General features: G+C 44.2%; 1 protein-coding gene across 6 annotated transcripts in view; it reads left to right on the top strand.

Annotated features, from left to right (window-relative positions):
* The first annotated feature begins 1,060 nt into the window (after nucleotides 1–1,060).
* STAU1 (staufen double-stranded RNA binding protein 1) overlaps nucleotides 1,061–24,893 on the top strand; it is a 52,835-nt gene continuing 29,002 nt past the window's right edge. For 5 of the 6 annotated variants that reach the window (XM_075901233.2, XM_075901232.2, XM_075901234.2 and 2 more), the window contains exons 1-2: nucleotides 1,061–1,224; nucleotides 8,249–8,317. The gene's annotated coding sequence lies outside the window, so the exon portion shown is untranslated. The remainder of the gene's footprint in view (nucleotides 1,225–8,248; nucleotides 8,318–24,893) is intronic. The other variant, XM_075901231.2, reaches the window with a different exon arrangement.

Here is a 24,893-nt window from a genome sequence, read left to right as displayed (position 1 = left end):
TAAACTCTGTCTCTTCTCCCCCTCTCTTCCCCCCTGTGTCCTATTTATTTAGAAACTGAACCTTTAATAACTCCATTCATCTGAAGAAATGGGTTATCTCTATAAAAGCCCATAATGTCATCTACATATGTTTGTAGTCTTTAAGGTGCTGCAAGGCTATTTGTGGGGTTTTTTTTTTTTAAGTTTTTGTAGTTACAGACTAACTTGGTTACTCTTTTGAAGTGTCTGTCACTCTGGTGGCAATTTAAAGGGCCCAGAGCTTTGGCTCTTACCACTGTAGTTGCAAGGCAGCTTCCCCTGCCCGCCTCCCCCGGTTGGTAGGCCTCAGTACAGTGTCACGGTGGCACTACAGCTTCCCCAATGCAGAAGTCAATACTAGCTCCATTGCTGTAGGGACCTGGATGTCTTATCTTCACGTTCAACGTCGCTGAATTATTTCCTGGCTCAAACCCACACGGCCCCCTTGGCTCCCTCTCCCCTCAGTGCCACGTGGCAATCGCCTCGCCCGTCGCTCTCTGCATTTTCACCCCCTTAACCCCCACGACAGAGAGGGGGTGTGTGTGTGTGGGGGGGTCCCAGCCCCCACAAAGGCCCCAGTGGGGGGAAGGGCTTGGAGCACTGCGGCCCTGCCTGCCCCCCGCAGGCTCCCGAACCATGCGGCGGTCGGATAAGCCTGCCCAGCCCCCATGAATCGAAGCTTCAGGCCCTGCTTGCTGAAAGGCTCCGGGAACCCCCAGCCCGGGGCCGCGTCCGGCACCGGCTTCACGGGAAAGTTTGACCAAGTTCAAGTCCCCCTCCCTCAACGGCGAGCGCCCGAGCGAAGCCGAGCATGCCGGGAGCTGTAGTCCCCTAGGAGGTGAGCTGGGCTGAGCGAGCGGTGTATGCCGGGAGCTGCAGTCCGGCCTGAGGCCTGCGCTCCGCGCCGGTCCGCCGGCGGATTGGCTGCGAAGGCTACAATGGGCGGTGCTATCCGGTACTACAGTCCTTCTGATTGGCTTCCTCGCTCCCGGCGTGGTGTCGTCACTTCCTCCCCGGCCGGGCCTGCCCCCGGCGCTCATTCTCTTTAGTGTTTGCCCTGTGTCCGCCGCCTCCCTTCGCCACTGCGATTTGCCCCCCCTCTCCCAGACCCCCACCCCCCGCCTCGGGACCCGGCCAATGGACTGAGACGCCCGCCTGCCCGCCCGCAGCACCAGCCGGCCCGGGAGCCGCAGCCCAGGCAGCCAGGTGAGGGGGGCGGCTCCGGATTCCCGGGCAGGGGGACGGGGGGAGGCGGCGGGGCCTAGCGGGGGTAGCGGCGGCTCTGGTGCCTCCAGCTGTGGGGTGCGCGAGGAGGCCGGCAGCGGGGCTCCTGCTGGGCGGGCGTGGGAGTCGGTGCTCGCTAGGGAGCAGCTCGGGCAAGGGCAGGATTCCCCTTCGCCTGGCGGGCATGAGCCGGACTCGTCTTCGCGGCGAGCGGGCCGTGGGGGGGCCCGGCCTGGCGTAGGGCGAGGGGGCCTGGCTCAGGTTACAGAGCGGGGCCTGGCTGAGGCTTGTGAAGGGAAGCGGGCCGCGCGGGGTAGGATTCGGCTCCCTGTCCGTGGGGGAGGCAACTGAGGGGAGTATCCCGGGCCTCGCCCCGTTAAACGCACCGACCCCCAGGTTCATAGGCAGCTGCAGCGCAAGATCCACCCCCACCTCCCGCGCATAGCGCTAGAGTGGGTGTCAGCTGCAGCATCAGCCACCCCCCTTTTCCTATCGTGACACCAGTTTTTGGTAGCTGTAACAGCAACAGGTTCCTGGGAAAGCTCTGTTCCCCCGTTACGCCTGTGGGATAGGAGCATTTGTCCAGTCCGTACCTGCTATTCCATTGTGTTAGAGCCCCGGTAGACAGTATCTTGATGCACAGATGGAAAAAATATGTAGCACTTTAAAGACTGATGAGAGAGTTTGTTAGGTGATGAGCTTTCATGGGCCAGACACACTTCGTCAGATCATATTCTAAAAGAGAATTGGCATTCCCGTATATAACAGCTTTATGTGTTTTTTTTTTTTTTTTTTTTTTTTTGCCTAGTTAAAGAGGTGGAAGAATGTGATGTGTGAGGATGGAGAGGTTAGATCACAGTCACATACACAAAAAATGCCAGACTATCAATATAATTCTCTATCCCCTGCTTGTGTAGCAAATGTGTAAAATAGATTCATAAAGATCTTCTGAGGTTTTTTTAACCCTTATAATTCTCACTTTAACATACAACTACAGTAACTTGTGGCAATGGCTGAACTATGGCGGGGGAGGAACTCCTATATTTTTGAAATAGAAATGTCATTGTAGTGTTAACTATTTAAAGCTAATTGGAAATCAGTTAACCAGGTAAAAAACTTGAGTGTAGATGTCCCCTGAATAATTGATTCCCTCCCTCATCCACACACACATACTTGCACACTTCCCTGTCCAAAATCCTTATTGGGTTATACAATTTCATTTTTAACAAAACAAAACTCTGTACTGTGTATGTGTGTAAGTTTAAAAAGAAAACCCACTAACATCAATAGCTTTTGACAGCCAGGCTTCTCGAATGTTTCATATCTTCAATTTTTTTTTCCTGTGTGGGTCTCTGTCAAGTCAATCTGCAGATGTTAAACTATCTACAGATTTACCTATATCAGCACAATTGCACAGATACAATTACAGGATGAGAGGTAAATTTAAAAAGTGGGCTGTTTGTATCATGATGTCATTGAATAATATACATTTTACCCTACAAATGTCTGGATTTTTAAAGCCCCATTTAATAGTCTTTATTGGTAAACTTAGAAATTGTGAAAGTGGTTTGATTATTTTTGCACATTTATAATTCAAAAAAGAGGAGTTAATTTTATTTGTTATAACAAGACTTTCAACAGTTGCACTGATAAATTTTCATAGACATAAAGATATTGATATTTATGATGCAGGTAGGTCTCTTGATTATTTTATTGGACTGGACTAATAACTAAAAAAAAATGTGCTTGTAATGTTTTAGAAAAATAAATGTTTCATTTTAATTATTTTTGTGATAGCGTAAACTGTTAGCATTTAAAGGCTTACGTGTTATCTCAGTTATCATTAATCCACATCCTCTCTCCTGGGTGTTGTCTTCTCTGTTTGTGAAGCAATATGTAAATATCACCTATTTTAATTATTTTTAGCTCTATTTTATACTGACACAGATATTAGCTTTTGAGGGTTTTTTTTTTTTTTTTTTTTTTATTTATAGAAAGTTGTCCAGATATGCAACCTTGCTCAGTTAGTGTTTTTGCATTCTGGTAACTCATTTTTTCCTGTAATTGATAGAGAACGAGAGGCCAGTGTCCTTTTTTGACAGGTATTTAATCTTTCAATAATAAATCTTTGTCTAGTCTACTTTAACACTAATTATAAAAGTTAAATACTCAGTCCCATCAGAGCTGCTTCATACTGTAGGTTAAGCCATGGTCGCTGAGGTTTGATTTACACCTAAAACCCCGGTCAACCTAGTTATATTGTTCAAGGCTGGGGGGGGGGGCGGGAGATTGACCCAGTTAGGTCATCGCTTTTGCCTGCCTTCCCCAAAGTGTAGGCCAGCGAAAGAATTCTTCCATTGACATAGGTACTGCCTCTTCTGTGAAAGAAAAAACATTATTTTAATGCAATAAGTGTCTGCAGCTGTTTTTCTATAGTATAGGCATGCCCTGATCTAGATTATTGTGGAATATTTTGTCAAGTGATCTAACTCTTCAGAGCTATTGGAGTTTGTGGAAATTTGGACTTGAGGTTCCAATAATGATTTGGTGTAGAGGGGGAAGAAAGGAAAGGAGAGAGGAGCATCATCAATTCCTGCAGTATTTAACCTTTCATGTTTAAAAAAGTGTTAGCTTTTATAGTCATAAGGAAAATCCAACTTTGTAATGTGGTTCTGTCTTCCTGGGTTTGCAGACAGCAGACTTAATCGGTTTCATTGTTGCCATTGTGTTCTTACTACCATAAGTGAAACTGATGATCATGTTTTTGCCTTTGTCATGGCTACTTGGAAAAGTTGTGAACAGGCAGGATGATGAAACAAATGACACAAGGCGAATATAGAAGTGGAAGCTGAGTGAAGACTAGAGTAAGAGTGCTTTGAGGAGTCTAGAGGAGATGTAAAGTAATGGATTCTTCCATACAGTCAGGAGACTTGAGATAAGGGAAGGGGTTGATACCTATTACCCTTAACTACCCAGAGGCTGATATTGGAAACAATAATAGCATCTTTTTTGGTAGCCACCAGCCATCAAATTAGAAATGGGCATCAAGTGAACATTGGATGAATTCCTAAATCACACTGCTGCATCTTGGGCACATCTAATATATTGTACAGATCTCTGGAAGACCCAAGAGTCATTTTGTACACATTAACAAAATGTGTATATTTTTCCTGGCACTAAGGTATTCATTTATTATAAGTCCTGAGTGGGGTTCAGGAACAGCACTTTGCATGAATTCCCACACCCTCTACTCTGGCTTTATGGGAGGTTGTTCTTCTCACTTGTTGGGATAACTAGAATACTAAAATTTACTAGCCTATGTGGGCATCAGGTAATTTTTCAAGATCTCAATTTTTGGGCTTCAGTTAGTCAGCACTGCTATTTCTACTAAGGTTTCAGAGGTGTCTGATTGCATGTTTCGGTTTTTCATATGGTGAGTGTTGAGTACTAATAAATCATAAAGAAAGTGATATGAAAGCCATTCCTTCAAAACTGCAGATGTCACCAAAATCCTACTCCTTTGTAGACTTTGTTTGATAACTTGGGGAAGTCACTTAGCCTCTCTGTGTCGCTGATCCTCATCTATAAAATGAGATAATACCACTCTGTATTTCACAGGGACATTGTGATAATACATTAGACTGTGAGACAAATAGGTATTGTTATAATGGGGGCATGTAAGTGTCAGATAAGAAATTTATTTAAACCTAAGTTCAATTTGTCTTCTGTGTTAAGGGGCAAAAACATGACTATTCCTGCTCTTCAACTGAAGTTCTCCATATTTCGTTTAATAATAGCTTCTGTTTTACATTTTATACCTCTGAACAGGAATTTGTTGCTGATTAAAAGAAATAATTCAGTCTACAGCATAATTTACACTTTAGACTTTTCTTTAGTTTTTAGCTGATTACCGTAGCACACAAAATAGTCTGCTTTACTGTGCCATATCAGTTACTGTTTTTTATTTCCTTGCTTTTTCTGAAAGCCAATTGAGTATTTAAAATTAGAAGAAAATTAGCTATTCCCTTCAAACAAATGACACAAATGTTTAAAAGAGGCTTTCTAGGAACACGCAAGTTTCAATTAGCTTCTAATATAGTGATTCCCAAACTCAGGGTCATGGTGCAGTACTGGGTTGCAGGATGTGGGGTACTGGGTTTGCAGCTGGAGCTTGAGGGTGGGGGCAAAGCTCCCTGGCAGCCTCCTGGCGAGCTCTGCAGTGGGGGAGAGCTCCAGCTGTGGTAGGGAAAATTGTAAAAAAGATAGTTATTGGGTTGTGGGCATAAGCAATTTTTCCCAACTGGGTTACAGGAGAAAAAGTTTGAAAACCACTGTTCTAATAGATTTATGTTCTGTATAATTGCAGACTATTTGATTTCTCAACTGTTTGATAACAAGTGTGATAATGGAGTGGATGATATTTAACCGCAGAGGACATTTAATAGTGTTACCAACATAACATGTTGGTTTTGTGTTAGTCATTTGAAATTAAGAATTAAAAATAGACCTATTTCTAGAGCCTCTTATTTGTTTAAAAATCATTCTATCAGAATGCATGAAAAATATGTAACAATCAGTTAAATGTTTAACTTCACAAACCTGTCCTAGTAATTCTTCTTCTGCCTTACGTCGCTCTGAAGATTGTCACTGTACAAGTGACAGATGTTCATAATATATTAGCTTTTATTATATTTGTGATTGAAGAATTCTTTTAGTTTTTAAAAATCGAAGAGGACTATAACATCTCAATTTAGTGATTGTTTCTGTAAGATGCTGTATTTGTCTACTAATATTTTTCTGATTAGTTTTTTACTAAATATCTGAAGTGTAGAATAAGTAGAATTTGCTCATCTAAGAAAGATGGCTAGAAATGTTAGTATTTCTTGTATATTTCTCATTTATATAGAATGAAAATTCCTTGTCCACTATTAAGTATGTAAATGAGGCGCAGCGATATTCACCACTTTGCCTTATTTGCATATTTTCTTGCGCAAGAGAGGGCAGTCTAGACATAGCCTTTTGGATTTATTTTCAGTCTTGACTTATGTCGAAACAGTCATTGCAGTACCAAGAGACCATCCATCTTCTCTGATAAAATAGTAGGAAATAATTGAGTAAGAAACAAATTTTGATTTTCAAAACCTCAGAAGTAAAACTGGATATGCTATGTGTAATGTCTGCTAGAAAAAACTAAACATATGGAGTAGGATTGGTCTCAATGGAAATTGCAAATGATTGTTGTGATCTTAGTACTGAACGTGTTTCTTCCTTTTAAAAAAACAAACAAATCCTGGCATTTAATTACATAATTTTAAACACGTGATGTGACCAAGTTTGAACATTGAAATTATTGCTTTAATGTTACTTAAGTTTAAAATCTTTGTGTGCATTAAATCCGTAGGGAATTTTTGCTAATCAGTTTATCTGTTACCTCTGCTTTCTCCTTTTCCTACTTCTACCACATGATATCTGTATATGGCACAAAAAGTCATTCAGAAATATTAGGCCTGACCTGGGGTCTGATTTTGTAGTCAATAGTGAACTAAAACTCACCTTGAAGTAAAGGGTATGTAGATTGATTTGTAGTTATTAAGCATTTTCTACTGAACCAAACTTTATAAAAACCTCTGCAGTACAATGCCAGAGCCAGCACTTTAATCAATAATACTGTGTGCATAACTGTTAATATAACTATTAAAGATGGTTGCAGAAATCAATTTTTGAATAAGGCTATCTGGTATTTGTTTCTCTGCTTAGTGCATGGCAATACACTGATTTTGTGGAGGAGGCATACTGTTGCCTACCTCATCTTAGGCCTCCCATATTAGATCACATGTCAGTGAGCTCAGGCCTTGCTGTGAAGGGGGTATGTCATATTTGTAAGCAACCCTTATAGCCAGGCAAAGAGAAGAATTGATGGATTCCATTATTCCAGTCATCCCTCTTAAGACTACGTCCCTCTGTCTGCAGAGGGATATAAAAGAGGCACTTTGAAAGTGCAAATGAAGCGGGGACTTAAATATCCTGCACTTCATTTGCGTAATTACATCATGGCACTCTTTCGAACAAGTGTTATTTCGAAAGTAAAATTGCAGTCTAGCTGTGGTTCTTTCGAAAATGGCAGGCTTTTTTGAAAGATCCTGTACACCTTAAAAATATTAAAATCCCCGCTTCATTTGCACTTTCGAATTGCCTCATTTACATCCCTTTGCCGACAGAGGGATGTAGTCTAGATGTAGCCTAAGTCTAAGGCTTGATCTAAACGTAAAAGTAGTTTGACATAGCTGTTATCAGTCAGGGATAGGGAAACCATATCTCTGATCAACATAGGTATTCTGACCTAAACCCCCAGCTTAGACACAGCTAAATTGATGAAAGAATGCTTCCATCAGCACAGCTGCTATAGCTCATGAAGGTGGTATTCCTCATATCTTGACAGGAAAACTTCTTCCATTGGTGTAGGCTGCATTTACGTTAGAGGGTTGTGCTGGTATATAGCTGTGGCAATGTAGTTTTTGTACAATAGGCATCCCTAAGGAAGGTTACTTAGGATTAGGGAATGGGAACAGGAGGAGGAGGGTTGTCAAATCAAGCTGTACTACTTCTGCATGGTAAAAAATGAAGCTTCTTTGTCACTGACAGAATGTTTGCAATGTTTTTGTATGTCTAAGGCTGACGTTTTCATTGTGGTCTAGGGGAGATATGTCCCCTTAGGCCCTTCTGAAACTCACAGCCTGAGAACTTACTATGTATATGTTGAAAGCATTTTATAAAACAAGCCCCAGAAATGTATACGTGGAGCTAGCATTTTTCTGAAAATCAGTTCCAACATTTCCAAGCCGTCTTCACTCTCAGCTACACTTTGGGCAATATTGCCTTCATATTCAGATGTTTCTTCATTTTGCCTGATGATTAACTGCTTATTGCTTAAATTAAAGAATACCCTACAATACTCCAGTAGCTTCACAAAGCAAATTACTAATGCTGCATTTTTTTTTCTCTTTAGGCTTTCTCCAACATAAATACTCCCCTTGGAACTAAAACCAAAACTTCACTGTCCCTGGGTCACCTAAAGGTACAGGAAACATTAAACCTACAGTTCAATAACTTTTAGTAATAATAGTAACCTCCTTGAATATTATGTAAAAATAATAGACGGTAGCTGGCAATATTCTGTTATGAAGGGGAAAAGACCATTTCCCACCCTCCTCATGCACACTGTAGCTTATCTGAAACACCTTTAATAATTTTGGCACTAAAGAAATTCAGAAGGATCATTTGCTTGAAAAAATTACTTTCTTGCATAACTTTCTTGCATAAATCTGATAATTTTTGTCTGAGTGAAATGAGGTTGTAAACTCAACTTGATGATATTACTCTGGATGTAACATGATAATTTTTGAATATCATTTCTGATCATTTCCAAAGTTTCAGGGAATATTGTAGGCAGCAATGGGGAGAATCTTGTTGATTTTGACAAAAATTGGAAAACCAGGTTGGGAAAATCAGAGATGTACAGTCTCTGGTATCTGATTAGCAAACCCATCAAGTTTAATGGGCTCTGTAGTTGTTTATATAACAAAGAACTGTTTGATAGAGAACACCATTACCAGGGCTTGCCGAGCCGCGGCGAGCCCCGCTCGCCTGCCACGCTGTCCGGCGTTCTGCGCATGAGCAGATCGTTCTGCGCATGAGCAGATCGCCCGAACCCAGCACTTCCAGGATGTAATCTACTTGCCATGGGTGAGTAGATTACATAGATTGTCGAGCCCTGACCATTACCTTCTGGGATAGCAACATTCCCCATCTAGCCAAAGACTCAAAGTATTAGTAAAAAAAAAAGTGCATCAGAAGCAGAAAGTCTGCTAAGCAGCCAATGGGGGCCACTGGATGATTGAGGTGCTAAAGGGGCTCTTGGGGACGATAAAGATATTGGGGAGGGACTAAATGAATTATTTTAATTGATCTTCATTTCTGAGGAGATTTATAAACCTAAGACATTCTTTTTGGCTGACAACTGTCTCAGACTGAGGTGTCATTAGAAAAAGTTTTGGAACAAATTGATAAACTGAACTAAGAAGTCACCAGGATCAGATAATACTCATGCAGTAATTCTGAAGGAACTCAAATGTGAAATTGCAGAACTACTGACTTTGGTTTGTAATTGATAGTTTAAATCTGTTTCAGTACCAAATGATGAGGGTAGCTAGTGACAGCAATATTTAGAAAGGACTCCAAGTTGATCCTGACAATGACTGACTGGTAAGCCTAACTTCAGTAATGGGCCAGCTGGTTGAAACTATAATAAATAAAATTTGTCAGATGCATGAATGAACAAAATTGTTGGGGGGGGGGGGGGAGAATATAAACATTGTTTTTGTAAAGGGAAATCATGCCTCACCACTAGAATTTTTTGAGGGAGTAACAAGCGTGGGGACAAGGGGGATCCAGTGGAAATAATATACTTACATTTTCAGAAAGCTTTTGATAGGGCCCCTCACCAAAGGCTCTTAAGCAAAGTCAGCTGTCATGGAATAAGAGGGAAGATCCTGTCATGGATTGGTAAGTGGTTAAAAGATAGGAAACAAAGGATGGGTATAAATGGTCAGTTTTCAGACTGGAGAGAGGTAAATGGTGATGTCCCCCAGGGTCTGTATTGGGACTCGTCCAATTCAAAAAATTCATAAAAGATATGATAAATGTGAAGTGGCGGCATTTGCAGATGATATACATCTACTCAAGATAGTTCAGTCCCAAGCAGAATGCAAGAGTGTCAAAAGAGTTTCTCAAAACTGGGTGACTGGGCAGCAAAATAGCAGATGGCATGTAATGTTGATAAATGCAAATTAATGCACATTGGAAAATATCCCAACTAGACATAAAATGATGGGGTCTAAATTAACAGTTAGCACTTACAGATCTTTGATTCATTGTGGACAGTTCTTACATAAGAACGGCCGTACTGGGTCAGACCAAAGGTCCATCTAGCCCAGTAGCCTGTCTGCCGACAGTGGCCAGCACCAGGTGCCCCAGAGAGGGTGGACCAAAGACAATGATCAAGCGATTTGTCTCCTGACATCCCTCTCCAGCCTCTGACAAACAGAGGCCAAGGACACATTTTATCCCCTGGCTAATAGCCTTTTATGGACCTAACCTCCATGAAATTATCTAGCTTCTCTTTAAACTCTATTATAGTCCTAGCCTTCACAGCCTCCTCTGGTAAGGAGTTCCACAGGTTGACTACACGCTGTGTGAAGAAAAACTTTCTTTTTATTAGTTTTAAACCTGCTACCCATTAATTTCATTTGTTATCCTTTAGTTCTTCTATTTAGAGAACTAATAAATAACTTTTCTTTATCGGCCCTTTCCACACCACTCATGATTTTATAGACCTCTATCATATCCCCCCTTAGTCTCCTCTTTTCTAATCTGAAAAGTCCCATTTGCTTTAACCTCTCCTCATATGGGACCCGTTCCAAACCCCTAATCATTTTAGTTGCCCTTTTCTGAACCCTTTCCAAGGCCAAAATATCTTTTTTAAGGTGAGGTTCTTTGAAAACATCCACTCAATGTCAAAAAGCAAACAGAATGTTGGGGATCATTAGGAAAGGGATAGCTAATAAGAAAATAGCATTGCCTGTATATACATCCATGGTATATCCACACCTTAAATACTGCTTGTGGGTGTAGTTGACTCATCTTAGGAAAAGGTTCAGAAAAGGACAACAAAAATTATGGAACAACTTCAATGTGAGGAGAGATTAATAAAACTGGGACTTTTCAGCTTGGAAAGGAGACTGGGGGAGGGCGGAGAGAGGGAATATGATAGAGGTTTATAAAATCAAGACTTTGTGGGGAAATAAATAAATGTGGTTTACTCCTCATAAAACAAGAACTGGGGGGGAGGTGTCACCAAATGAAATTAATAGGTAACACATTTAAAACAAACAAAGGGAATATTTTTTTTTTTACACAACACACGATCAACTTGACAGAATGTTATGAAGGCCAAGGCTATCATAGGGTTCAAAAAAGAACTAGATAAGTTCATGGAGAAGAGGTCCATCAATAGATCCTAGCCAGGATGGGTTAGAAATGGACAATGGATGGATCACGTGATCATTCCCTCTGGGGCACCTGGAATTGATCACTGCTAGAAGACTGGATACTGGATTAGATGGACCTTCAGTCTAACCTATTGTGGCCTTTCTTATCTAAACTCTGCCTGTCATTCCAGCGGCATTTAAAATGTTGATGCCCTGAATGCCTTATCTCCTTGGCAGAAAGAAAAAAACTAATTTAATAAACTAAAAATGATATATACTTAACAATTTACATACTTCCCCAATCTAAAAGGAGGTGGGGAGAGAAGGGTGGTAATGTGGAACTGAGGGAATGGAAGAAACAAGAGGCCTTTGGTGTGTGCTTGACATACAGAAACTACAAAACATGATTTTGATCTAAAAGTGTCTTAATGAAAAAAGGAGTGGGATTCGGAACAATCAGGTGTATGCTTCTGTACTCTGCCTCTGTGATTATTTCAATTTTCAGTTTTGTTATCCATATCTCCTGGGGTCACCTACAATTTTTTGAGTATTTGCTATCAAAGAAAGACCTCTAGGAGTGTAAAATGTTTTTTAAATGAATTTTTGAAGGCAGATGATAAGCAATTATCTGTGTTTTCACCTAATACATGAGTATTGTCTTCATTTTCTACTTCACTTAAAATGAGCTAGTTATGAAATGTCTATCCCCTTCTGTCTCAAGTTTTCTGTTGGGAGTGGCAACCTAAAACTTTCTAAATTTCTGTTACAGGACACTTGCTGCCTTAATTTGTAACAGTTATTGCCTATATCTTTCATAGATTCTAAAACACGGCCTGTAATTAAGCTTTTACTTTGAGTGGAGTGAGTCACTGTAGCTTAATGAGCACCTTGTTCAAATCAGAGTAGATTGAGATACGTGAGTGATTAAGTTTCACCAAGGTGTAAAAGGACACCTTGCTTTGTGCACTGTTATTTAGATTTCTGTCAAACTATTTTTCAAATTTGATATTACAAAGTATATATATATTCTATATAAGTCATATCTGGACCATTCCTATATCTCATTGTTTGCAGTACTAGAAGTGGAAATAAATTGAGACTTCTAAAAAACTATATAGAATTAAATAGCTGCTGCGCAAGAAGGATTAATTCTTGAACACACGAGTTTTAGGCTTTCCCTCCAATGAGAATAAGTGTTGATGCTCACATATTTCCAGACTGGTAATGTCTGTGCATCTGGCAAGTTATCATGCAGTTGGAGTATAAATATAAATGGGCTTTGCTTGAACGATCAAACTACGTAACAACAATTGTATCAAACAAGTTATATGTAGCCATATAAAATCCTGTTTAACCAGTTATCCAATTAAAGGAGGATGTGCAGGAGGGCTCTCCTGCCCACCACTGGGCTGGAATGCCCCCCCTTTGCCACAGACAGAGGCTATACCAACCAAGATGCTGGAGCAGCCACTGTCTATAACAGGCCCCCTCCAGGGCTGGAGCAACCCCCTACCCATGGCAGGAGGGGAGCTGTTCCAGCTAGGATGTGAACGTGTATCCTCCCGAGCTAATTGGTTAACCCTCACAGTTACACACAGGCCCTCTTTCCCCATCCCCTCTGCGCTGCTGCCTTCATATAAGAGACAGTGCGGGGGACAGGTGGGAGATAACATCCCTAGTTCCAGCCCCACCAGTTAACCTTAACCGGTAAGCCTCACTTATTATGGGTGAGGTTTATTGGTTACCCAGTTAAACTTTTACATTGCTAGCTATATCTGTGTACAAATAAGCATTCATTTTGTTTAAAAATGCAGAGATAAAAAAGGTTAATTTAAAGTATTTCACCTGTAATGCTATTCAGTTTTCTCCTTATAAAAAAAGGGGGCAAATACATCTTTAGGTGTGTGTAGAGCAGTGTTTCCCAACCAGGGTTCAGCGGAAACCTGTGGTGCCGCAGACCATCGTCAGGGGTTCCGTGAGAAATCATTGAACAAATAAATACAGTAAACTTCCGATAATTTGGCACCTTTAGGACCCAGGGGGTGCCGGATTATCAGATATGCCGGACTATCAGAAGGGGGGACTGTGAGGGGTCTGGAGTGGGGTGGGAGGGGATGCCACCCCAGACCCCTCATAGCCCCCCCTTACGATAGTCCGGCTCTGCCCCAGGCATCCCTGATTCAGCCACTGCTGGTCAGTTTCAGCAGCAGCTGAATCGGGGAAGCCTGCAATAGAGCAGCTGGGGTGCTGCCGGGTTGGTCCCGCAGCGCCAAAGGACGGCGCTGCGGGACCAACCCGGCAGTACCCCAGCTGCTCTGCCCGGGGCTTCCTGGAATCAGCCGCTGATCTGTTTCAGCAGCAGCTGACTTGGGGACCCCTGGGGCAGAGCAGCTGGGGTCCTGCCGGGTTGGTCCTGCAGTGCTGAGGGGCGGTGCTACCAGACCACCCCGGCAGCACCCCAGCTATTCTGCCCCAGGCGTCTGGATTCAGCCTGCTGGTGAAACTGACGTTGCTGGTCAGTTTCAGCAGCGGCTGAATCCCGACCCCTGGGGCAGAGCAGCTGGGGTCCTGCCGGGTTGGTCCCGCAGTGCTGTCCTTTGGCGCTGCAGGACCAACCTGGCAGCACTCCAGCTGCTCTGCCCCAGGCATCCCCAAGAGCAGCTGGGGTGCTGCTGGGTTGGTCCCGCAGCCCCGAGGGGCAGCGCTACGAGACCAACCCGGCAGCACCCCAGATGCTCTGCTCCCGGCTTCCCCGATTCAGCTGCTGGTCAGCTTCAGCAGCAGCTGAATGGGGGAAGCCTGTCCGGCTGCCCCAGCACTTCCGGGTTCCTGATGGTGCCGGAGCATTGGATGCTGGACTAATGGAGTTTTACTGTAACATTTTTTTTTCTTGAAGTGTAAGCTGACACATAAAAAACAGCTCTTTACAAATACATTTTCTTGACAGTAATTTAGCAGTAATTGAATTGCTCTCCCCGCTGTCAACTTTTTCTGGCCAAGCAAACGTCTTCATAGGGAGGGGTTCCTTAGGCTATGACAAATTAGGTTAAGGGTTCCTCCATGGGGAAAAAGGTTGGGAATCACTGGTGTAGGGGGACAGTTGGCTGGCATCAGGTAAATGTTGAGAGATAACTGTAGCTATACTTCAAGTGAAGTTTTAGCTCATTATGTATTCTTTCACATTTCTAATTTGGGCAGACATTACTGCCACCTGGAAACAGTAATAGGCAGAATTGCTCATAATTTTGTTTGGTACAATTTTCTGGCCTGCTAAATTGCCAACATTATGCACTGAGGCCTCTATAATAAGGTTCAGTTACTATATGGCATTTTTGATCTCTAGATTCAAAGCCCTTTACAAAGGAAGGATGGGTAATCGTTTTCCCATTTTATAGATGTGGAAATTGAGACACAGAAAAATGCATTGTGATTCCATTTACATTAAATGCTGTTACTCAGTTTCTTCTGAGATTGGAAATCTCATCTCAAGTTCCCAGAGGGTAAACAAAGGCTGAGCTCTTTCAAGGTGTTTGAAAGTTGGGGCAGTGGACTTTGCAATGCTTGGAGAGGAGGTAAGCTAAATAAGATTGCTCTAAGCAAAGAGGTAAACTTTCATCATCCCAAACCCTGCTTATTGAACATGAGTGCACAGCCAGGGCTTTGTCTAAAACTTGAGTAATTGGTTCATAGGCTGAAAAGAAGCAGCAGGTTAGGTATGATCTTACCAACATGTTTATAATTTTGTTTTCTGAATCTGGAATGTGAACAGCTCAAGACTGTTCACATTTGAATTAGTTTCTAAAATCTTATGGCTTCACACCCTGTACTTAGACAAGTCCGCCATAACCCTAATAGTCAATCTTAAGCATTATTCTATATACAGGTATTTCAAGTATGGATGTCAGTGATTAAGGGCAGGCTGGAGCAGTCCTCCTCCCACACCTGTTTTAAGTGGTTAATTGGTTAAATGTTTATAATATTAACTGGTTAATTAAGGGGTTGGCAACCTATGGCTCACTTAAGAGTCAAATATAATTCGTGGCTTGAGCTTAGCCCTGCTTTGCTTCCCCCTGCAACAGGGAGCCCACACTGGCCTCCAGCCTCATGCCCCCTGCAAGACTGGAGCCACCTGCCATGGGGAGGGGGTGGAGAAAGCCCTAAGCTTTGCCGTGTGATTGGGGAAGAAGCATGCCCTCCCCTGCTGCTCCATTGGTCAGAATATGGCCAGTGGAACAGTGGAAACCATGCCTGGGACAGCGAGCCTGAGAGCAGTGCAGGGTGCAGAAACAAGTAAGTGCTGCCCAGACCCTGTGCTCCTCCCTCCCCTGCTCCATAGAGACCCTGTGCCCCCAGCCTGTTCTTTGCACCTACCCACACCCTGCTCCTGCACCCTCTTCCCTGGCCAGAGTCCCTACTCCTGCACCTTATCTTCCATGCAGATCCTGCACCCCCATCCCTATCCCACTCACTGGCAGCTCTGTCCCACACACTGGGCCCCAGCCTGTGGGGCTTACAAAATCCACTAATCCTGGAACCCCAGAAGAGTTAATCTGGCTTGAGGCCTTGAACCTCTTTCTTCTCCTCTCCCTACCCCCCCATATGGGACTGGAGTGCCAGGGGAATGAGGTGTTTCAGTTGGGGGCTACATCAGTGAGGGTTGGGCTTTTTGGAGGGATTGGATTTTCTGCTTCTCACTTGTGTGGTCCCCAGCTGATTTTTCTTTGGAGAGGGCTTTTGTTTCTTCGACCATGGGACTCTGTTCCAGGCACAAGGATTGTTAGGAAGAGATGGGATCCACCTAACCAAGAGAGGAAGGAGCATCTTCGCGGGTAGGCTTGCAAACCTAGTGAGGAGGGCTTTAAACTAGGTTCGGTGACCAAAACCCTGAGGGGAGTGGGAAAGTCGAATACCGGGAAGAAATGCAAAGAGGAACGAGCAAGAAAGGAGGACCCCTGATTCGAATGGAGAAGATAGGGTGATCAACTGGTTATCTGCGGTGTTTGTACACTAATGCGAGATGCTTGGGCAACAAACAGGAAGAACTAGAGGCCCTGGCCCAGTCCAAGAAATATGATTTAATTGGGATAACAGAGACTTGGTGGGATGACTCGCATGACTGGAGCGCTGTCATAGAAGGGTATAGACTGTTCAGGAAGGACAGGCAGGGGAGAAAAGGAGAAGGAGTTGCACTATATATAAGAGAACACTATGATTTTTATTTTTTTATAATGGAGTTTGCCTATCTCCTAGAACTGGAAGGGACCTTGAAAGGTCATCGAGTTCAGTCCCCTGCCTTCACAGCAGGACCAAGTACCATCCCTGACAATTTTTGCCCCAAATCCCTAAATGGCCTTCACAAGGATTGAACTCACAACCCTGGGTTTAGCAGGCCAATGCTCACACCACTGAGCTATCCTGATTGCTCAGAACTCCAGGATATAGAGGGAGAAAAACCTGTTGAAAGTCTATGGGTTAAGTTTAGAGGTGCAAACAACAGCAGTGATGTTGTGGTTGGTGTCTACTACAGGCCACTGAATCAGGTGGATGAGGTAGATGAGGCTTTCTTCGGACAACTGAGAGAAGCTTCCAGATTGCAGGCCGTGGTTCTCGTGGGGGACTTTAATCACCCTGATATCTGTTGGGAGACCAATACGGCAGTACACAGGCAGTCCAGGAAGTTTTTGGAGAATGTTGGGGATAACTTCTTGGTACAAGTGCTGAAGGATCCAACCAGGGGCCGTGCGCAGCTTGACTTTCTGCTCACAAACAGGGAGGAACTAATAGGGGAAGTAGCAGTGGGTGACAACCTCGGAAGCAGTGATCATGATATGGTAGATCTCAGGATCCTGACGAAAGGAAGAAAAGAGAGTAGTAAAATACACACCTTGGACTTCAGAAAAGCAGATTTTGACTCACTCAGAGACCTGATGGGCAGAATCCCCTGGGATTCTAACATGAAGGGGAAAGGAGTATTTTAAAGAAGCCTTATCGAAGGCACAGAAAGAAATCATCCCGATGCATAGCAAGAGAGGCAAACATGGTAAGAGACCGGATTGGCTTACGGGGGAAATCCTTGGTGAGCTTAAGCACAAAAAGGAAGCTTACAAAAAGTGGAAACTTTGACAAATGACCAGGGAGGGGTATAAATGTATAGCTCGAGAATGCCGGGGGGTTATCAGGAAGGCGAAAGCGCAATTGGAATTGTAACTGACAAAGGATGTGAAGGATAACAAGAAAGGTTTCTACAGGCATGCTAACAAGAAGGTGATCAGAGGAGGTGTGGGGCCCCTACTGGATGAAGGAGGTAACCTAGTGAAAGATGATGCGGGGAAAGCTGAAGTACTCAATGCTTTCTTTGCCTCTGTATTCACGGACAGGGTTGGCTCCCGGACTAATGCGCTAAGTGACGCAAGGTAGGATGAAGCTGGACAGTCCTTGGTGGGTAAAGAACAGGTTAGGAACTATTTAGAAAAGCTAAACATAGACAAATCCATGGGTCCAGACTTAATGCATCCAAGGGTACTGAGGGAGTTGGCAAATGTCATTGAGGAACCTTTGGCCATTATCTTTGAAAAGTCTTGGAGATCGGGAGAGATCCCTGATGAGTGGAAAAAGGCAAATGTAGTGCTCATCTTCAAAAAAGGGAAGAAGGATGATCCAGGGAACTATAGGCTGGTCAGTCTTACCTCAGTTCCTGGAAAAATCGTGGACAGGATCCTTAAGGAATTCATTTTGAGGCACTTGGAAGAGAGGAAAGTGATCAGGAATAGTCAGCATGGATTCACAAAGGGCAAGTTGTGCCTGACCAATCTGATTAGCTTCTATGATGAGGTAGCTGGCTCTGTGGACATGGGAAAGTCAGTGGATCTGATATACCTTGACTTTAGTAAGGCTTTTGATACGGTCTCCCACAATATTCTTGCCTGCAAGTTAAGGGACTGTGGACTGGATAAATGGATGGTAAGATGGATAGAAAAATGGCTAGAAGGCCGGGCCCAGCGAGTAGTGATCAACGGCTCGATGTCAGGATGGTGGTCGGTTTCTAGCGGAGTGCCCCAAGGTTCAGTTCTAGGACTACTTTTGTTCAATATCTTTATTAATGATCTGGAGTAGGGGATGGACTGAACCCTCAGCAAGTTTGCGGATAACACTAAACTGGGGGGAGAGGTAGATACGCTTGAGGGCAGAGATAGGGTCCAGAGTGACTTAGACAAATTGGAGGATTGGGCCACAAGAAATCTGATGAGGTTCAACAAGGACAAGTGCAGAGTCCTGCACTTGGGACGGAAGAATCCCAAGCATTGTTACAGTCTGGGGACCAACCAGCTAAGTAGTAGTTTTGCAGAAAAGGACCTGGGGGTTACAGTGGATGAGAAGCTGAATATGAGTCAACAGTGTGCCTTTGTAGCCAAGAAGGCTAATGGCATATTAGGTTGCATTAAGAGGTGCATTGCCAGCAGATCCAGAGATGTGATTATTCCCCTTTATTCGGCTCTGGTGAGGCCACATCTGGAGTATTGTATCCAGTTCTGGGGCCCCCCACTGCAAAAAGGATGTGGACACTTTGGAGAGGATCCCGCGAAGGGCAACCAAAATGATTAGGGGGCTGGAGCATGTGACCTATGAGGAGAGGCTGAGGGAGTTGGGTCTGTTTAGTCTGCAGAAGCGAAGAGTGAGGGGGGATTTGATAGCAGCCTTCAACTTCCTGAAGGGAGGTTCCAAAGATGATAGAGAGAGGCTGTTTTCAGTAGTCACAGATTGCAGAACATGGAGCAATGGTCTAAAGTTGTGGTGGGAGAGGTCCAGGTTGGATATTAGGAAAAACTATTTCACTAGGATGGTGGTGAAGCACTGGAATGGGTTACCTAGGGAAGTAGTGGAGTCTCCATCCCTAGGGGTGTTTAAGTCTCGGCTTGACAAAGCCCTGGCTGGGTTGATTTAGTTGGGATTGGTCCTGCCTAGAGCAGGGGGCTGGACTTGATGACCTTCTGAGGACTCTTCCAGCTGTATGGGTCTATGAATCTGTGGATCTTTGGCCCCTGACCTAAAAGGGGTTCCCCACCCCTGCCATAAATAAAGACAAGGTTGAAGCCTTTTGTGTTAGACTTAATATTTTACTTTGTTTAAAATGAAGTTTGGTAAACTAACATGAGAAAGTAAGCCCAGTACCCATCTGGCTACAGCTTCCTGTCCCCAACCCCAATCCTGGGACAAGCCCCGTGGTCTGGTCTCAAGAAGGGCTAGTGGCGGAGGCAGCAGCCCTCCTCCTGCTGTGGCACGGGTAGGAGGGGAGGTAATGATCCAGCTGTGGTGATCCTGGCCCTGCCCCTTGTCCAATTACTGCTGCCTGGGTGCAGCAGCCCAGCCCTGGCCAGGTAAGGTAATCTGGTGCCAGGGCCCCCACCCCCAGTGCCCTGCCTCCTGCACCTCCCACACACCCCAGCCTCCTGCCCTCAGCCCCCCACATAGCCTAACCCTGACTTCTTCATCCCCACATCCACAGCCTGCACCCCCAACAGCAGAAGTCTCATTAAATAAAGTCTGTCAGTACGTTTCATTTATGCTATTATTAATCATGTCAATTATCAATAAGAAGTTGTGTATTTTCAGTCATGCAAATGGGTATTCTTATATACTGGCTTTTTGTTGACCACTTGTTCTGAGTTTTGATGTAGTTTTGCTCTTTGGTTTAAAAAGATGGCCGACCCCTGGGATAATTGATTACATGGGATTTTACATCCTTAGTTTGGAGGGAAGCTTTTTCATGCTCAATGTTGTTTGACTCTTAATGGAAACGTATCTATGTAGAACTTAGTTTGAGCTATGATTGTATGTGATTGGTTATGAAGCTCCATCCCCTTGTCCTTCACAGTAAATATACAAAGTAACTAGTATTCTACTCCAAGACTTGCTTCTCTGCAAAAACTACTAGGGAATTTTGAAAGATCTAGGTCGGGTTGGCGACCTACGGATTTTCACTGACGTGAGCCTACCCACCCGATCTGGCTTGCGGGGAACACTAGCTCCCCCGGCTCCATGCATTGCCATTTCGCTTCTCCCAGCTGGGACAGGCGCATGACAGGCTCAGACTCTGGGTGCTATGCTGGCAAGCAGCCAGGGTGGCTTACGGTGGCCCACGGTTTCCAGAGTCCGGAGCCTCCACCACTCATTGTGGCTGCCCCACCACTGTGTGGTGTGTGGCCCCTTTCTTCCCCCCACGGGACTCCCTCTGCTGCGCAGAGCCCCAGTCTGGATGCACCGCTGCCGCCTCCATCTCCAGGCAGCAGCTTGTTGTTACAGCAGCAGCCACTGCTGCCGGGGCAGGGTACGGCTGGGTCCGAGGCAAAACCCAGCGGAGCTGCTTCGAGAGCCCCGCACTTTGGAGCTGCTGCTTTAGCCCTGGGAGGGGATGCGCTCAGGCTCAGCAAGTACACTCCGTGTGCTGCTGCTCTTTCTCCCTGCCCCTCCCCACCCCGCTGTGGGACTTGTTCTGCTGCTCTCCACCGCGAGCTGGGTCTGGCAGGGAAGGTCTGGGCTTTCTTCTCACACACACCCCTTCTCTCTCCTCTCCTCTCCCTCCGCTCCCACCCCCCCTGCATGTCCTCTGAGTGGGAAGCCAGAACTGGTGCTGCAGGCTCCCCACTGCATGGGGAGGCTGAGCTCCTTCCCCATTGCAAGGGGGCATGAAGCCAAGTAAGCATCCCCCTCATGCCTAGATCCCCACACCCCAATCCCCCTCACTCTCCTCCCCCTGCCAAGACTCTGCACCCCCAGCTTGCTCTGTCACCCTCCCTTGCTCCTGCTCCCTGCACCTGGCCAGATGCCCTACTCCCAGCCTGCTTCTGCATCTTATCTCCCACCCAGACCTCATAACCTCTCCCCCTTTTGCACCCTCCTCCCTCCCAGATCCTGCAACTCATCCCTACCCCACTCACTGGCAGCTCTGTCTTGCACACCGAACCCCTCATTTTTGTTCCTACTCCAGAGCCTAAAGGAGTCCATAAAAGCAACTAACTGGAACCCCAGAAAAATAAATCTGGCCTATGGGAAACACTGAACCTCAGGCCTCCCTGTCCCTTCTCCTCACCCCTTGAGGCTGGAGCACCAGAGGAGTGAGGTGTCTTAGGTGGGGGGGGCCACATCTGTGAGCGTTGTGGGTTTTTTTTCTTCTCACTTGTGTGGTCCCCAACTGATTTTTCTGTAGGTCAGTGCCCTCCAACCCAAAAAAGGTTCTCCATCCCTGCCATAATGAATTGTTGGACATAAATTAATATTTTACTGTATTTAAAATGAAGTTTGATAAACTAACATGAGAAAATTAAAATGCTCAATCTGTTTAATAATATAAATTAAACCGTTCTCCCTAGCTGCAGCTGTTAAGAAAATATGGTCACCGTACCCAGCCTGCCCCATCCCCTTTTCCGCCCTTTTTCCCGGCATGCAGATCTTAAAAAGAAGTGAATAAGTTAAATCTTCTCACGCCACTTCTGAAAGGTTGCTGACCCTGGTCTAGTAGTAATCACCTTGTGAGCGAAATGAGCAGACAAAAACCGGAAGCAATTCATAAAGACTTAAAATCTGAACATTCTAAGCTAAAACAAAAAACTAGGACTCAAACTCAAACATGAGTCAAATAGAAACTTTGGCTAATCCTTCTGGGTACAGTGTTGCTGCTAATGGATGCTCCTTACTATCAAAAGTATATTGATTGGGGACATCCTGATCCCAGTAGATCAAGATGTGCACACAAAATTAAATTGGCATTCTGCTGTATTTTTTATCATGGTTGCCCTTAGGTGAATCAGCACTTAGTATGGCAGTGATTAACAATATTCTGAGCTAAGCAGTATTTAGGAGGGAGCAGGCTTGAAATTGTTCAAGATTGACCCTAGTAAAAGAAATCTGGGTAATATTGAGTGACGCTGTGAATGCATTGTAGGAAGTTGATACAAATTTCTGTAGCTTTTAATGAGAAGCCTAGATAATATCTCCTATTTCTGAAGAAATTTTGTTGCTTTGACCGTGTAAATGTGATCACTGTGTGCATTCATTTGTGACTTACTTTCATCATTTTTCTTCGTCTTACATTTATATGAGAAAAAATGAAAAATGTCACTACATTTTAGATTTGGTCTCCACAAACTTCTAACAAGCCACATTTGTTATATAGAGGGTTGTGCAGAGAATGTTAGTGACCTATATTTTAACATTTGTAAAAAGAAAAGTCAGACTTTCTCTTTTGCTACAAAGACTGAGAAATAAGGATGCTAGAGGTGGTAATTGGCTAATCGTGTAGTTAAGGGAAGGTGCTCATTGCTCATTCCCAGCTCATGCCAGGTCCAGGAGCTAACCCTGTTGAGGCTCTGCAGTTTAAATATACAGCAAAACCTGTGTTATCCGGCACACTTGAGGATTAGGGCATTCTGGTTATCTGAGGTTTTCCCATTAACCTAGGAAAAACCAATGGACAATAATAGTAAAACTCACGTTTTTAATATTGGTAGTTTTGTAGTGTGAGGCAGTTGATCTCTCATTTCTTTTTTGAGTTACAGATGATTAGTACTTCTTAAATAAAAAATTAAGCCAATCATGGTAAACCAAGCCAGGCCCGTGCGCTTGAAGATGTGACAGTATTGTGGCTGGGGGCAATGCCAGTTAACAGAGTGCTGGATAACACAGTTTTCACTGTAGTAGGAACTGGGTGCGCAGGTAATGACATAAGCAAATAATTGAGTGGTTGGCTGCCTGATAAGCCTAGGCTTATTGGGTAATCGAATCAACTACTTGAATACCCTCCTCTCCCCCACTCCCATCATAGGCAGCAGGGGTGGGGAGAGAGGATCTCATGTTGTAGTAATTAAAATGCAGAGCCTCCGTGGGGGTAGGTCCCAGACCTGGCATGAACTAGACTGAGCAAGCCTTGGCTCAGGCCCTGCTAGCGCTGGGTCTGGGACCCGGCTCTTATGACATTTAAACTGCAGAGCCACAACGGGGGTAGCTTCCAGACTCCTATAAGTTTACTGCTGTTGACAAAACTGCCGTGTTCTGTTGACTTACTATCCACAGAACACGGCGGTAGTGTAGACGCAGGTATAGTTTTGTCAACAAAACCCTTAGTCTAGACACACCCTGAGTTACTACAGCACTGGCTCCTGTTCTTCCCCCACCTCCTCAGCTACTTCTGATACAGGAAGACTATTTGAGTAGTCGACTTGACTACCCAATAAGAATCTCAACTACTTGCTTATATCCTTACTGAGAATCTGCCCAGAAAATTTACAAGACATATTTTTGTTCTGGAATGTACATTATTTAGATTGAAAGGTGATATCATTTCTATAAAATATTGGTTTCATAATCTGCTTAAAAATAAACTCCGTTTTAGTAGTTGCTATGGTCTTTGGGAATATAGGTTAGTTTTTAAACTTGTGAAATATAGCTAGCTAATCTCTTGAAATCTTAATTGTGCTCATTGATAGATCTTAGTGCTGGCTTGAAAAGCTGAGAGATTTAATTGGCAGTGAGGAACATTAGAAATAGGCTTCTAAATAATCAAACTCTAGTCATCATCCAATGAACAAAATAAACAATAATGGAAATTATGGAAGGAAGTCTGCCCTTGATAAAAGCATGGAGAATGCTTTGGTAACTTCCTAACTAGATTAAATACTGTACTTCATTAGTATTTGTGCTAACAATGTTTTGCTATGACAGTGCAAGCTGAAAAATCTTTGGAATGCCAGCATTTCAGTTTGCATTTCTGAGCATCTGTTATATTTGCAGTACAATAATCAAGCAGAAAAATCATAAGAGAAAAATGAGCTTATTTACATTTTAAATAGCGAAGTACCTACTATAGGACTCTGCTTTACCCTTTAAGACCTTTAGGAAACTACAGCTAGGGATGAGTTTGTTGACTTGTTTAGGCTTTAGCTACAGGTCTAAAACAAAAGCATAGCCACGGCAGCTCTTTACACTAAAAGTATGGCCACAGCAGGGGCACTGGAAAAGAGCTCTCCTAGCACTGTATGTAAACCACCTCCACTGGGGGAGTACAGGCAGTCCCCAGGTTACATGGATCCGACTTACATCGGATCCCTACTTAAAAACGGGGTGAGGCAACCCCGCACTCACTGCTTCCCCCAGCAGACCAAGGAGACCCGAAGCTAGCTCCCCCCCCCCCCCCCAGCAGACCAGGGAGACGCGGAGCGGCTTTTCTCAGCAGACACCTCAGCTTGAGAATAAAGGACTGAGGGAAGTGAGGTGTGGGAGAATAAAACTGAGCTCTGGAGAAATGTTTGGCTAGAGTTTCCCCTACAATATGTACCAGTTCCGACTTACATACAAATTCAACTTAAGAACAAACCTACAGTCCCTATCTTGTACGTAACCCGGGGACTGCCTGTAGTTAACAGTGCGTGCTGGAAGCCTGTTTACAGCACTGTAACTTGCAGTTCTTGGAGGGGGCAGAGGGTGGGGGAGACAGTGTTTTTTTCACAGCCCTGAGACAGACAGACAGATAAGCAATGTAGACCTATCCTGAGGTTAGTAATAGAGATGTAGCCGTGCTAGTCTAGTCTAGCTGAAACAAAAAACAGTACTATG

The sequence above is a fragment of the Pelodiscus sinensis genome, chromosome 17, assembly GCF_052426305.1.
Source record: "Pelodiscus sinensis isolate ZL-2025 chromosome 17, ASM5242630v1, whole genome shotgun sequence".
Lineage (NCBI taxonomy): Eukaryota > Metazoa > Chordata > Testudines > Trionychidae > Pelodiscus > Pelodiscus sinensis.
This window is presented reverse-complemented; position numbering and strand designations above follow the sequence as displayed.